This window comes from Festucalex cinctus, chromosome 19 (assembly GCF_051991245.1).
Source record: "Festucalex cinctus isolate MCC-2025b chromosome 19, RoL_Fcin_1.0, whole genome shotgun sequence".
Taxonomy (NCBI): domain Eukaryota; kingdom Metazoa; phylum Chordata; class Actinopteri; order Syngnathiformes; family Syngnathidae; genus Festucalex; species Festucalex cinctus.
In genome coordinates, this window is record NC_135429.1 from 17,015,210 (window position 1) to 17,031,785 (window position 16,576).

Consider the following 16,576-nt stretch of genomic DNA (forward strand, 5'->3'; position numbering starts at 1 on the left):
ACATATGTGTACCAATTTTTGTAGCTCTAGATTAAACGTACAACCGGCAATGCTTCGTGAAGTAAGAATTTTTAAACTCTAAATTTGATGCGCCGCCGCCGTCATATAGTATATCAAAAACTTTTCATTTTTCACAATGATGTTGTCCCAGGTGTTGAGATGGTACATCCCAAGTTTGAAGTCAATCGGGTTAACCGTGTAGGAGAAGCGGGCAAAAGTATGACCCCTGTAAATGTGCAAAAATTGGCAAAAATTGGACATTTAAATACTCATACCTCACTTTCTGTCTATTTTAGGGTACACACTTCAAAGAGGTTTTTGTTCATTGGGATGTGCTACAGGTGCCACACAATTTTCATAGCCTTCGGACAATCGTAGCGGGACAGGGATCCGTTTAACCTATGTAGGGGGCGCTAAGGAACCATTTTTCTGTTATCATGTATGGCGACTTTAAAATATCAAATTTTTCGCCAGGCCTGATGTGCGTGTAAAGTTTGGTGAGTTTTTGGTCACGTTTAGTGTCTCAAAAATGCGATTGTTTGCGGAGAAGAATAATAATAAGAATAACTAGAGCTGCGAGCAGCTATAAAGGGCCCTCGCAACCCGGGCCACGTTGGGGTATATGCAAGTCGGGGGACTTGCACGTTGGGGTACTGTTAAATAGACAAGGACCATGGAAAATAGAAATGCATTTGCCGTGCCTTGTGTGTAAAAAGGTGCAGTAAAAGGCCAAAAATGATGCACAATTCCCAAAATAAATTCAAAAGTGTGGACTTTCTGATGTGTGTGCAAAGTTTCATGAAAAGTCGCTCGTTTGATATTCAAAACCAGCATCTGTTTATTTGAAAACATTGCATGGCACAGAGATGGTGTGTGATCAAATAAAAAGCTTTTTGATGACTCTTAATGTGGTGTCGCTGTGCAACACATATGTATTCATGACATAGTGAAGTATTGTGACAGTTTTGTAGGGTCCAGCAAACAGTAAATGTGTGACAGTTATTCAAGAAAAAATGTAGCTTTGAAGCAGGCTAACCAATGACATCATCTAAAGGGGAAAAAAGCACATGAGCAAGCATAGGTATAAGTTGAGGAGAAAAAGAGATGAAAGAAGTGCGAGAGATGGAACAGGAGAGGAATGCAGCTGTTTATGTATAGCTGTTGTAACAGGACAGATTAAATAACACTTTAACCTGGGGTTAACAGCGCCCTAGGACAGATAAACTCTTTAGTGTAAAAGTTTTCTGGGACAGATGAATCCCTTGGGGTCAAAGAGTTTGGGTTAGCACATAGTCTGTCTTAGGATAATGTAACCTCCATGGATGAATTAGTCCTAGGACGCTTTGACCTGCGGGCTAAAACTTCAGGGGGGTTAACCTGTCCTGTTATATTGTGATCATCGTCTTTGTGCATGTCCTCAGTGGCTTCTTCTGTCTGTGTGGCAGCATTTGATACATCTGTAGAACAAAAAAGAATGAAGAATCATGTTAGATCTGTGAAGTTTGGTTGTCTTAGGTGTAGTTTACAGAACAGTCGTGTGCATATTTTTAGCATGGTAGTGTCTTAATACAAATGCATATTATGTAATGCACTGTATATGGATATTACAGACGTAATATTTGACGGTGATCTTATATTCATAGTTTTTGCCCGTTAATAAATAATATAGCTAGTAAGTAATAAGACACGCAAAAATGGTATAGTTGAATCCTCTGGGTCAAAAAGCAATGTTTTAGGATTGTGTGATGAAATGATGAATAAAAGTAAGGATACGACAGGTACATAAATGGTTATGTAAGTGTAAAATTTGGCATGGTGTGTCCAGATACATGCAGGATAAGTATAAAATATTATGGTGTGTGATTGATTTTTTCTTAGTAAAAATTAGTATTGTAAAGGTCAAGTCACAGTATGTCCAAAATTTGTTTTAAAAAAAATCTATGGTATAGAAACATCATAATCAGGGGCAAAGACATAAACATAATAATAGTAATTAATAATGATAGAATTTAAATACAATCTTTTCCATGAATATGTCAGTTATTTTGAGAAGATACAGAAAAAAAAGAACTTTGAAGTGTCTATCAGTGGATGAAAGAGGGCAAGATCACAGCATAGCTACATGATATCAGTCACATTTGAAAGTAATCAAGTGTAGTATGTATTCACATTATATACATTGAGAAATTGCGGCTCAATAATCAGTCAGTGTTTTAGTTAACAGTCCAATGTTACCTTCAAGATATTCCTAACAGAAAAAAAGGAACGTGCATTAACAAAAAAATGTAAAAATGTCCATTGTCAAACATGTCATTCATTATACACAATGTGTAGGATGGGGATGCTTGCTGTGTTAGTGTTTGTGTGTCTTCCATGTCATATAGCTTACCATCACGGACAAATGCATCACATGCATCCTTTATATCCAATGCAGTCTGGAGTTCTTTCACAAGCTTGGTTTTGAAGTCTATCTGTTTTTCAAGTGCTCGATTGACTCGAGTCACATGGACTAGTTGGTTCATTTGGGAATGAAGATCAAGGCTGCGCTGGTATAAGTCATTGCGACTGGAAGCATGATCAATGCATGCATACTGTAATGACAAAGCATTCAATGAAAATCAGTCATGTTAGATTCCATGATTCTAAATAGCAGAGGTAACGTGTTGGTGCAAAACGTTGTGGTCGTGTTGCATGTTACTCAATGGCTGTGTGTGTCAAAACGAGTTTATTTGAAAGAATATACAAATATATACACACGGACATATATATTTATACAGTATAACAGTACCGCATGTATTGGTTTTAAGGAAAGAGTTGAAAAGCAGTATTCAGAAAAAAGCATAAGACGCACAAAGTACCATTTCACTACATGTAATAAGTTGTCAAGTAGACATGTGAATTAAGTGGTTAAGATAGTGGCTACTGTGCAAGTAAGCTTCAATTGTCTCTAAAAGGTTAGCATATGTGTTCTACATGATATCAATGGCTAGACGTGCTCGTGGAGAAACATTACAAACAGAAAAACACACTAAAGGTGCCTTTAACAAACCTGTTAATAAATGAGAACTTAATACATATATGTATGGCATACTGTATATGATTGAGAAAGTTGTCCTGTTTAGTTTATGTATTGTATACTTACGGAAAAAAGTTGGCAATCTTTGCGTATGGAGATGATTAGAGGGTCTTTATCAAAAGAGAATTTGCTTGGTGATTTGTTCATGTTCTGTAGAAAAGCAAAGGAGTAGAAATAAATACAGTATCATACTTCATAAACATACAAGAAATTTGTAGCTGTATTAACCATTGTTGGTATTTGAAGTGATAATTTAGGAATAGAAGTGTAGTGATTGCAGAATTTATAGAGTGCTTACCTTGTATGACTTTGTAGATGGAAATGTCTTTTGTTGAAAGAGCTCTTTGTTGTCTACTATATATGCAAGGACAAGCATAAGTAGGTGTGGTTATGAAGTTCTTGACCATTGAAATAAAGCAGTGGTATCAAATGTATGGACCGTGGTTTGGCTCAGGCCTGCAAAGGGGTTTAATGTGGCACAAGAGATAATCTTGTAAGGTACAAAAAATAATAATAATATAATAGGTATGCCTCTGAGTTTTCACAAATCTAGGTCAAGTCAAGTCATCTTTAGTTATTTCGCGCTTGAATCATCCAATCGGAAATGCTCCATAAAAAATGTATAGAGGGTGCGATTTATTGCAAATTGCACAAGAAATCTCTAAAAATTCATGTTAATGACAAGTCTGATGTGTGTGCAAAGTTTCACGAGTTTTCACACATGTATAGATAAAAAAAAACAAAGCAGCACTTTACTTGGCAACCAATGCATCGCTATAGCAGCAGCGTGCGACAAAATAAAAAACTTTCGATAAATTTGCATCTTAAACATCTTAAGATGAAACACACCAAGTTTGAACACGGTCGGATGAATTTTGTAGGAGGAGTTAAAATATGACCCCTAAAAAAGGCCACAAAAAAAGGCTACAAATCCCATCATAAATCAAAATGGCGGACTTCCTGTTTGGTTTAGCACATGGTTCCAAGAGACTTTTTTGTACATCGTGGGCTCTTATGTATGCCTCTAAATTATCATAGCGCTAGGTGAAACGTACAACCGGGAATGCTTCGTTAAAGAGGAGTAATTAGCTCAAAATGTGATGCCCGGCCCCTACGGGACTTCCTGTTGGGTTTAGCACATGGCACCAAGAGACTTTTTTGTACATCGTGGGCTGTTACATTTGTCTCCAAATTTTCGTAGCTCTAGCTGCTTCGTACAACTGGGAATGCTTCATTAAGAAGTAATTTTTTCCTTTGCAAACTGTGCATGCCACGGCAACAGCGTGCGACAAAATAAAAAGCTTTCAATAACTTTTCATCTTCAACATCTTAAGATGAATCACACCAAGTTTGGAGATGATCGGATAAACTCTGTAGGAGGAGTTCGTTAAAATAAGACCCTTATGAAATGGCCCAAAAAATGGCAACACGTTCCAAAGTAAATCAAAATGGCGGACTTCCTGTTCGGTTTAGCATATGGTTCAAAAATAGTTTTTTGTACCTTGAGGGCTGTTACATATGTCTTCAAATATTGGTAACTCTAGGTGAAATGTACAGCCGGGAATGCTTCATTAAGTTAGAATTTTGAAACACAAAATTTGATGCCTCGCCTCTGGCGGACTTCCTGTTAGGTTTAGCATATGGCACCAACAGGCTTTTTTGTAGATCATAGTCTGTTACATATGTGGACCAATTTTCGTAGCTCTAGATTAAACGTACCACCGGCAATGCTTCGTTAAGTAAGAATTTTGAAACTGTAAATTTGATGCCCCGCCACCGTCATATAGTATGTCAAAAACTTTAGATTTTTTACCATGATGTTGTCCCAGGTGTTGAGATGGTACAGCCCAAGTTTGAAGTCAATCGGGTTAACCGTGTAGGAGAAGCGGGCAAAAGTATGACCCCTGTAAATGTGCAAAAATGGGCCAAAATTGGACATTTAAATACTCATATCTCACTTCCTGTCTATTTTAGGGTACACACATCAAAGAGGTTTTTGTTCATCTGGATGTGCTACAGGTGCCACACAATTTTCATAGCCGTCGGACAATCGTAGCGGGCCAGGGATCTGTTTAACCTATGTAGGTGGCGCTATGGAGCCATTTTTCTGTTATCACCTATGGCGACTTTAAAATATCAAATTTTTCGCCAGGCCTGACGTGTGTGTAAAGTTTGGTGAGTTTTCGTTCACGTTTAGTGTCTCAAAAATGTGATTGTTTGCGGAAAAGAATAATAACAAAAAATAAAAAGAAGAATAATAAGAATTCCTTGAAAAACAATAGGGACCTCGCAGCGGTCGCTGCTCGGGCCCTAACTAGAGCTGCGAGCAGCTATAAAGGGCCCTCGCAACCCGGGCCACGTTGGGGTACTTGCACGTCGGGGTACTGGCACGTTGGGGTACTGTAAAATAGGACAAGGACCATCTAAAATGTTTTTGACAAGCCTTGTGTGTGCAAAGTTTAATCAAAACGCAAAATATGGTGCGCAATTCCCAAAATAAATTCAAAATGGCGGACTTCCTTTTAGGTTTAGCATACGGCTACAGAATACTTTTTGTAGGTCTTAAGCTAATAGGTATGCCTCCCAGTTTTCACAAATCTAGGTCAAGTCATCTTTAGTTGTGTATCGCTTGAATCATACAATTGGAAATGCTCCATAAAAATGCATAGAGGGCGCTATTGAGCACAACGTTGGGTTACTTGCACGTCAGGGTACTGGCACGTTGGGGTACTGTTACATGGAACAAGGACCATTTAAAATGTTAGTTTTTTCCATGCCTTGTCTGTGCAAAGTTTAATGAAAAAGGCCAAAAATGATGTATAGTTCCCAAAATAAAATCAAAATAGCGGACTTCCTCTTTGGTTTGGCAAATGGCTACATAATACTTTTTTGTAGGTCTAGCATAATCATACAATCGGAAATGCTTCATAAAAATGCCTAGAGGGCGCTATTTATTGCAAATTGCACAATAAATCTCTGAAAGTTCATGTTCATGACAAGTCTGATGTGTTTGCAAAGTTTCATGAGTTTTCATGTGTATATATAAAAAAAAAAAGCAGCACTTGACAACTGTTACATGGAACAAGGACCATTTAAAATGTTAGTTTTTTCCATGCCTTTTCTGTGCAAAGTTTAATGAAAAAGGCCAAAAATGATGTATATTTCCCAAAATAAAATCAAAATAGCGGACTTCCTCTTTGGTTTGGCAAATGGCTACATAATACTTTTTTGTAGGTCTAGCATAATCATACAATCGGAAATGCTTCATAAAAATGTCTAGAGGGCGCTATTTATTGCAAATTGCACAATAAATCTCTGAAAATTCATGTTCATGACAAGTCTGATGTGTTTGCAAAGTTTCATGAGTTTTCATGTGTATAAAAAAAAAAAAAAGCAGCACTTGACAAACAATGCATTGCTATGGCAACAGCGTGTTACAAAATAAAAAACTTTCGATTACTTTGCATCTTAAACATCTTAAGATGAAACACACCAAGTTTGAAGACAGTCGGATAAATTTTGTAGGAGGGGTTCGTTAAAATATGACCCCTGAAAAAGGCCACAAAAAATGGCAACAAATCCCATCATAAATCAAAATGGCAGACTTCCTGTTTTGTTTAGCACATGGTTCCAAGAGACTTTTTTTGTACATCACGGGCTCTTATGTATGCCTGCAAATTATCATAGCGCTAGGTGAAACGTACAACCGGGAATGCTTCGTTAAAGAGGAGTTTTTTAGCTCAAAATGTGATGCCCGGCCCCTGGGGGACTTCCTGTTGGGTTTAGCACATGGCACCAAGAGACTTTTTTGTACATCCTGGGCTGTTACATATGTCTACAATTTTTCGTCGCTCTAGCTGCTTCGTACAACTGGGAATGCTTCATTAAGAAGGATTTTGTTTCCTTTGCAAAAAGTGCATGCCACGACAACAGCGTGTGACGAAATAAAAAACTTTCAATAACTTTTCATTTTCAACATCTTAAGATGAATCACACCAAGTTTGAAGATGATCGGATAAACTCTGTAGGAGGAGTTTGTTAAAATATGACCCCTATGAAATGGCCAAAAAAAATGGCAACACATTCCAAAGTAAATCAAAATAGCGGACGTCATGTTAGGTTTAGCATATGGTTCAAAAAGAGTTTTTTGTACCTCGAGGGCTTTTATACACCTCTACAAATGTTGGTAACTCTATGTGAAACGTACAGCCGGGTATGCTTTGTTAAAGAGGAGTTTTTTAGCTCAAAATGTGATGCCCGGCCCCTGGGGGACTTCCTGTTGGGTTTAGCACAGGGCACCAAGAGACTTTTTTGTACATCTTGGGCTGTTACATATGTCTACAAATTTTCATAGCTCTAGCTGCTTCGTACAAATGGGAATGCTTCTTGAAGGATATATTTTTTTCCTTTAAAAACAGTGCATGCCATGACAACAGCGTGCGACGAAATACAAAGCTTTCAATAACTTTTCATCTTCAACATCTTAAGATGAATCACACCAAGTTTGAAGATGATCGGATAAACACTGTAGGAGGAGTTCGTTAAAATAAGACCCCAATGAAATGGCCAAAAAAATGGCAACACGTTCCAAAATAAATCAAAATGGTGGACTTCCTGTTAGGTTTAGCATATGGTTCAAAAATAGTTTTTTGTAGGTCATAGCCTGTTACATATGTGTACCAATTTTTGTAGCTCTAGATTAAACGTACAACCGGCAATGCTTCGTGAAGTAAGAATTTTTAAACTCTAAATTTGATGCGCCGCCGCCGTCATATAGTATATCAAAAACTTTTCATTTTTCACAATGATGTTGTCCCAGGTGTTGAGATGGTACATCCCAAGTTTGAAGTCAATCGGGTTAACCGTGTAGGAGAAGCGGGCAAAAGTATGACCCCTGTAAATGTGCAAAAATTGGCAAAAATTGGACATTTAAATACTCATACCTCACTTTCTGTCTATTTTAGGGTACACACTTCAAAGAGGTTTTTGTTCATTGGGATGTGCTACAGGTGCCACACAATTTTCATAGCCTTCGGACAATCGTAGCGGGACAGGGATCCGTTTAACCTATGTAGGGGGCGCTAAGGAACCATTTTTCTGTTATCATGTATGGCGACTTTAAAATATCAAATTTTTCGCCAGGCCTGATGTGCGTGTAAAGTTTGGTGAGTTTTTGGTCACGTTTAGTGTCTCAAAAATGCGATTGTTTGCGGAGAAGAATAATAATAAGAATAACTAGAGCTGCGAGCAGCTATAAAGGGCCCTCGCAACCCGGGCCACGTTGGGGTATATGCAAGTCGGGGGACTTGCACGTTGGGGTACTGTTAAATAGACAAGGACCATGGAAAATAGAAATGCATTTGCCGTGCCTTGTGTGTAAAAAGGTGCAGTAAAAGGCCAAAAATGATGCACAATTCCCAAAATAAATTCAAAAGTGTGGACTTTCTGATGTGTGTGCAAAGTTTCATGAAAAGTCGCTCGTTTGATATTCAAAACCAGCATCTGTTTATTTGAAAACATTGCATGGCACAGAGATGGTGTGTGATCAAATAAAAAGCTTTTTGATGACTCTTAATGTGGTGTCGCTGTGCAACACATATGTATTCATGACATAGTGAAGTATTGTGACAGTTTTGTAGGGTCCAGCAAACAGTAAATGTGTGACAGTTATTCAAGAAAAAATGTAGCTTTGAAGCAGGCTAACCAATGACATCATCTAAAGGGGAAAAAAGCACATGAGCAAGCATAGGTATAAGTTGAGGAGAAAAAGAGATGAAAGAAGTGCGAGAGATGGAACAGGAGAGGAATGCAGCTGTTTATGTATAGCTGTTGTAACAGGACAGATTAAATAACACTTTAACCTGGGGTTAACAGCGCCCTAGGACAGATAAACTCTTTAGTGTAAAAGTTTTCTGGGACAGATGAATCCCTTGGGGTCAAAGAGTTTGGGTTAGCACATAGTCTGTCTTAGGATAATGTAACCTCCATGGATGAATTAGTCCTAGGACGCTTTGACCTGCGGGCTAAAACTTCAGGGGGGTTAACCTGTCCTGTTATATTGTGATCATCGTCTTCGTGCATGTCCTCAGTGGCTTCTTCTGTCTGTGTGGCAGCATTTGATACATCTGTAGAACAAAAAAGAATGAAGAATCATGTTAGATCTGTGAAGTTTGGTTGTCTTAGGTGTAGTTTACAGAACAGTCGTGTGCATATTTTTAGCATGGTAGTGTCTTAATACAAATGCATATTATGTAATGCACTGTATATGGATATTACAGACGTAATATTTGACGGTGATCTTATATTCATAGTTTTTGCCCGTTAATAAATAATATAGCTAGTAAGTAATAAGACACGCAAAAATGGTATAGTTGAATCCTCTGGGTCAAAAAGCAATGTTTTAGGATTGTGTGATGAAATGATGAATAAAAGTAAGGATACGACAGGTACATAAATGGTTATGTAAGTGTAAAATTTGGCATGGTGTGTCCAGATACATGCAGGATAAGTATAAAATATTATGGTGTGTGATTGATTTTTTCTTAGTAAAAATTAGTATTGTAAAGGTCAAGTCACAGTATGTCCAAAATTTGTTTTAAAAAAAATCTATGGTATAGAAACATCATAATCAGGGGCAAAGACATAAACATAATAATAGTAATTAATAATGATAGAATTTAAATACAATCTTTTCCATGAATATGTCAGTTATTTTGAGAAGATACAGAAAAAAAAGAACTTTGAAGTGTCTATCAGTGGATGAAAGAGGGCAAGATCACAGCATAGCTACATGATATCAGTCACATTTGAAAGTAATCAAGTGTAGTATGTATTCACATTATATACATTGAGAAATTGCGGCTCAATAATCAGTCAGTGTTTTAGTTAACAGTCCAATGTTACCTTCAAGATATTCCTAACAGAAAAAAAGGAACGTGCATTAACAAAAAAATGTAAAAATGTCCATTGTCAAACATGTCATTCATTATACACAATGTGTAGGATGGGGATGCTTGCTGTGTTAGTGTTTGTGTGTCTTCCATGTCATATAGCTTACCATCACGGACAAATGCATCACATGCATCCTTTATATCCAATGCAGTCTGGAGTTCTTTCACAAGCTTGGTTTTGAAGTCTATCTGTTTTTCAAGTGCTCGATTGACTCGAGTCACATGGACTAGTTGGTTCATTTGGGAATGAAGATCAAGGCTGCGCTGGTATAAGTCATTGCGACTGGAAGCATGATCAATGCATGCATACTGTAATGACAAAGCATTCAATGAAAATCAGTCATGTTAGATTCCATGATTCTAAATAGCAGAGGTAACGTGTTGGTGCAAAACGTTGTGGTCGTGTTGCATGTTACTCAATGGCTGTGTGTGTCAAAACGAGTTTATTTGAAAGAATATACAAATATATACACACGGACATATATATTTATACAGTATAACAGTACCGCATGTATTGGTTTTAAGGAAAGAGTTGAAAAGCAGTATTCAGAAAAAAGCATAAGACGCACAAAGTACCATTTCACTACATGTAATAAGTTGTCAAGTAGACATGTGAATTAAGTGGTTAAGATAGTGGCTACTGTGCAAGTAAGCTTCAATTGTCTCTAAAAGGTTAGCATATGTGTTCTACATGATATCAATGGCTAGACGTGCTCGTGGAGAAACATTACAAACAGAAAAACACACTAAAGGTGCCTTTAACAAACCTGTTAATAAATGAGAACTTAATACATATATGTATGGCATACTGTATATGATTGAGAAAGTTGTCCTGTTTAGTTTATGTATTGTATACTTACGGAAAAAAGTTGGCAATCTTTGCGTATGGAGATGATTAGAGGGTCTTTATCAAAAGAGAATTTGCTTGGTGATTTGTTCATGTTCTGTAGAAAAGCAAAGGAGTAGAAATAAATACAGTATCATACTTCATAAACATACAAGAAATTTGTAGCTGTATTAACCATTGTTGGTATTTGAAGTGATAATTTAGGAATAGAAGTGTAGTGATTGCAGAATTTATAGAGTGCTTACCTTGTATGACTTTGTAGATGGAAATGTCTTTTGTTGAAAGAGCTCTTTGTTGTCTACTATATATGCAAGGACAAGCATAAGTAGGTGTGGTTATGAAGTTCTTGACCATTGAAATAAAGCAGTGGTATCAAATGTATGGACCGTGGTTTGGCTCAGGCCTGCAAAGGGGTTTAATGTGGCACAAGAGATAATCTTGTAAGGTACAAAAAATAATAATAATATAATAGGTATGCCTCTGAGTTTTCACAAATCTAGGTCAAGTCAAGTCATCTTTAGTTATTTCGCGCTTGAATCATCCAATCGGAAATGCTCCATAAAAAATGTATAGAGGGTGCGATTTATTGCAAATTGCACAAGAAATCTCTAAAAATTCATGTTAATGACAAGTCTGATGTGTGTGCAAAGTTTCACGAGTTTTCACACATGTATAGATAAAAAAAAACAAAGCAGCACTTTACTTGGCAACCAATGCATCGCTATAGCAGCAGCGTGCGACAAAATAAAAAACTTTCGATAAATTTGCATCTTAAACATCTTAAGATGAAACACACCAAGTTTGAACACGGTCGGATGAATTTTGTAGGAGGAGTTAAAATATGACCCCTAAAAAAGGCCACAAAAAAAGGCTACAAATCCCATCATAAATCAAAATGGCGGACTTCCTGTTTGGTTTAGCACATGGTTCCAAGAGACTTTTTTGTACATCGTGGGCTCTTATGTATGCCTCTAAATTATCATAGCGCTAGGTGAAACGTACAACCGGGAATGCTTCGTTAAAGAGGAGTAATTAGCTCAAAATGTGATGCCCGGCCCCTACGGGACTTCCTGTTGGGTTTAGCACATGGCACCAAGAGACTTTTTTGTACATCGTGGGCTGTTACATTTGTCTCCAAATTTTCGTAGCTCTAGCTGCTTCGTACAACTGGGAATGCTTCATTAAGAAGTAATTTTTTCCTTTGCAAACTGTGCATGCCACGGCAACAGCGTGCGACAAAATAAAAAGCTTTCAATAACTTTTCATCTTCAACATCTTAAGATGAATCACACCAAGTTTGGAGATGATCGGATAAACTCTGTAGGAGGAGTTCGTTAAAATAAGACCCTTATGAAATGGCCCAAAAAATGGCAACACGTTCCAAAGTAAATCAAAATGGCGGACTTCCTGTTCGGTTTAGCATATGGTTCAAAAAGAGTTTTTTGTACCTTGAGGGCTGTTACATATGTCTTCAAATATTGGTAACTCTAGGTGAAATGTACAGCCGGGAATGCTTCATTAAGTTAGAATTTTGAAACACAAAATTTGATGCCTCGCCTCTGGCGGACTTCCTGTTAGGTTTAGCATATGGCACCAACAGGCTTTTTTGTAGATCATAGTCTGTTACATATGTGGACCAATTTTCGTAGCTCTAGATTAAACGTACCACCGGCAATGCTTCGTTAAGTAAGAATTTTGAAACTGTAAATTTGATGCCCCGCCACCGTCATATAGTATGTCAAAAACTTTAGATTTTTTACCATGATGTTGTCCCAGGTGTTGAGATGGTACAGCCCAAGTTTGAAGTCAATCGGGTTAACCGTGTAGGAGAAGCGGGCAAAAGTATGACCCCTGTAAATGTGCAAAAATGGGCCAAAATTGGACATTCAAATACTCATACCTCACTTCCTGTCTATTTTAGGGTACACATATCAAAGAGGTTTTTGTTCATCTGGATGTGCTACAGGTGCCACACAATTTTCGTAGCCATAGGACAATCGTAGCGGGACAGGGATCCGTTAAACCTATGTAGGTGGCGCTACAGAGCCATTTTTCTGTTATCATGTATGGCGACTTTAAAATATCAAATTTTTCGCCAGGCCTGATGTGCGTGTAAAGTTTGGTGAGTTTTCGTTCACGTTTAGTGTCTCAAAAATGCGATTGTTTGCGGAGAAGAAAAAGAAGAAGAATAAGAAGAATTCCTACAAAAACAATAGGGCCTCGCAGCGGCACCGCCGCCGCCGCTGCTCGGGCCCTAATAATAAGAATTCCTTCAGGAACAATAGGGACCTCGCAGCGGTCGCTGCTCGGGCCCTAATAATAAGAAGAATTCCTACAAAAACAATAGGGCCTCGCAGCGGCACCGCCGCCGCCGCTGCTCGGGCCCTAATAATAATAAGAAGAATTCCTACAAAAACAATAGGGCCTCGCAGCGGCACCGCTGCCGCCGCTGCTCGGGCCCTAATAATAAGAATTCCTTGAAAAACAATAGGGACCTCGCAGCGGTCGCTGCTCGGGCCCTAATAATAATAATAATAATAAGAAGAAGAAGAAGAAAGGACTGTTTATTATAAATTTATGGTTGTCGGGTTGTTGTACGGAGCCCCTAAAGTGACATGGGAGAAAAAAAAATAAATTAAATGTTTCTCGTCCGGACGAGAAAGTTTCTTGACCGGACGAGAAAGTTTCTCGTCCGGACGAGAAAGTTTCTCGTCCGGACAAGAAAAGTTTCTCGTCCGGACGAGAAACTTTTCTCGTCCGGACGAGAAACTTTTCTCGTCCGGACGAGAAACCAGCATACTCGTGTGGGAGACGTTATACTAACTACATTTCAGTTTGTGTTCATGTGTGAAAATGATAGCACAGGACCTAGTCAGGTTCTATTTTCACCTGGGACTTTATTATAAGGACATTGCTGCGTTACTTGCACCATTATGTTGTGTCTGAGAGACATTTAAAACGAATTTTGAAGTCGTGTGGTCTGCTGCGGCGCAAGGAATATTCATTTTTGGATCATGTGGTTAATTTTATTCATGGACTTTTACAAACATCTGGGCAGCTCTGCGGATATCGATGGGTGTATACTAAATGCAAGGAGAATGGATTACGTGTAAAAAAAAGAACAGGTGCGCCTAATTATTCAAGAACTTGACCCAAGAGGTGTTGCGCTAAGAAGAAGGAGACGGCTCCATCGCCGGAACTATTTCGCAATAGGACCAAATTACATTTGGCACTTTGACTAATACGATAAGCTAAAACCATTTGGAATATGCATTAACGGCTGCATTGACGGATTTTGCCGCAAAATCATATGGATGAATGCGTTCACCACCAACAGTGACCCAAAAATTGTTGGAGGCTACTACATGGAGGCAATCCACAGATTAAGTGGTTGTCCAAGAATTGTCAGAGGAGATCGGGGCACAGAGAATGTTAAAGTCCGAGACTTTCAACGATTTCTCCATCGCAACATTCACGACGGCTCCAGCGTTGAATGCTACATCGAAGGCGCAAGCACAGCTAATCAGCGCATCGAGAGTTGGTGGGGCTTTCTCAGAAGGCAATCAATGGAATTTTACATCTCTCTCTTCACTGATCTGAAGGACCGTGGTTTGTTCGATGGATCATATTTGGATCGAAATCTGATTCAGTTCTGCTTCATGGGTATCATTCAGGTAAGCCATAGTTTTAATGTTCAATTGTCAACATCGGCTCAAAAACAGTAAATATCGTATATAATTGTTAATTGGAATACAATGATAAAGAATGAAAGACGTTTTTTTCTTTTTTTCTTTTAATTATATACTGCATATGTAGTATAGGCAGAGGACAGTATTGGCCTAGCCGCACCACACATGCCTGCTGTGTAATGAAACGGCACCTGATGCCGGGAACGGGTATCAATATCAGATTATAATAAAATCAGGACATCTGTGATCTACTATTAATAAGTCATAACAACAACAAAAAGATAATGTTTACATTTTCGGCGTATAAGGATCCACATACGCAAATGAGGTGAGGTCTCCTCCCCACCCCGGATCCTGCCCAATTGGCCAATTTATGACTGAGCATTGCATGTGCCGTTCAAAGCGGTTTTCTGTATTAATATCAGATGCAAATACTGTCACTTCAATAAATTTGACTTCATTCCGCAGTTAAAGGGTGCATCGAATGTAGTCAGCAATATATTGTAGCCTATTTTTTTTATGCTTTGTTTTCACACTCGTACATGGTCTCCAAGGTGGGGGAAGCGAACTCACACCAACTTGCACCGTAGGCAAGTGACGGTAACTACTCCGCCACCCGGAGACCCATATTGTAGCCTACTTGCAGCACACCATTTGTAATTGATCAGTGAGGTCTGGAGCTGTTCGTGGTGGTGATGTGTCACTGGCCTCACATTCCTATTTGCTGCTCTTTGATACATTATTTCATGTAATTTGAATGTATCGTCATCAAAAACATTTAACATGATTTATTTCAAGAGAACTAACCAAAACGATGACACACAACCACATGAATATAAAGTTTTTATGTTACTGTCTAACATTGCCTACTATTTTTTTCTTTCCCCCCAGGACGAACTAGATGAGACCATCCATGTGTGGGATGCACACATCATCAGACCATCGAAGAATGAAAGGGTACCCAGTGGTCGGCCACAAATCATGTACATGTTCCCAGAACTCTATTCAAGTTATGACTGCATTTCCTCAGTGGACAGAGCTGATGTACAGTTGTGTTGGAGTCAATGCACATTTCGCCCAGCGGTGCCATGTGACATAGAAATATACAACATCTGCAATATTTTAATGGTGGAGTCACAGATTCACAATCCATCTGATGCCTATGAAGCATTGGATCTGTACCTGCATTTGAGGCGTGAGATAACATCTGCTCTGTAATTTGAGATGGATTTACATTTGAACACTTCTAAAAATGAACATTTCACAGTCCACCATTGGATACTTACTGCAATTGTAATTTTTCAGATAAATTCTGTAGAAACTCAGATTGTAACTTTGAACGGATTGTTCCCATATCCACGCTTATTATAACTTATCAAAAGACGTACATACTTTAGCTCGTGTGTAGATCACAAATGGTACGGCTAAATTGTTTCAATTTACATTTCAATTTGTTGTATAGCATAAACAGTACGTATAACATTATCATCAATGCTTGGCTTTACATTGATCATATATGGGAAATGAACAAACCCCTAACAAAGTTCAATAAACCAGTCCATGAAAGGAGAAATTGAATCTTTATTCAGAAATACTGTTGCTAGAAACTACTAGCATTTTTAACATATTGTTAGCCTAATAGCATAATTTACTAAGACATTTTTTCAGTAAGAAAAAAAATTACCAATATGTGAATTAATTTGCATTTTGCTTTGTTTGTGCAGTTTCTTTATTATTTAATCCATGATGTACTATAAAGGTTGGATTGAGACAATTTGAGACATTTGAAAATGACTTTGGCTGTTATGCTATTAGACTAACACTATGAGGCTTCAGCAAAAACAGCCATGAATAACATATGAAACAATTCACTAGTATATGCCTTTAAGCAGATATTTTTTTTAACTAGTTGATGTTGAATCAACTGATCAATTGCCTTAAATGATCGATTAAAAAAAAACACACACAAAATGTGCAAATGGTGTTTGGATGAATTGCACATCACGTTTTGTAA

General features: G+C 38.1%; 3 long non-coding RNA genes across 4 annotated transcripts in view; 1 reads left to right on the forward strand and 2 right to left on the reverse strand.

Moving 5' to 3' along the window:
- The window catches only part of LOC144007448 (uncharacterized), a 224,785-nt gene that overhangs the window by 192,171 nt on the left and 16,038 nt on the right, over positions 1 to 16,576 (forward strand). The gene's annotated exons all lie outside the window — the stretch shown is intronic.
- LOC144007948 (uncharacterized) lies at positions 821 to 3,892 on the reverse strand. Of its 2 annotated transcripts, XR_013280470.1 has the most exons (4): positions 3,375 to 3,892; positions 3,143 to 3,226; positions 2,390 to 2,591; positions 821 to 1,457 (listed from the first exon to the last, which is right to left on the reverse strand). It is a non-coding gene; the product is annotated as an uncharacterized LOC144007948 (long non-coding RNA). The 2 variants fall into 2 exon arrangements; XR_013280469.1 differs by having other exon boundaries at positions 3,143 to 3,892.
- LOC144007450 (uncharacterized) lies at positions 8,565 to 11,636 on the reverse strand. The gene is made up of 4 exons (XR_013280177.1): positions 11,119 to 11,636; positions 10,887 to 10,970; positions 10,134 to 10,335; positions 8,565 to 9,201 (listed from the first exon to the last, which is right to left on the reverse strand). It is a non-coding gene; the product is annotated as an uncharacterized LOC144007450 (long non-coding RNA).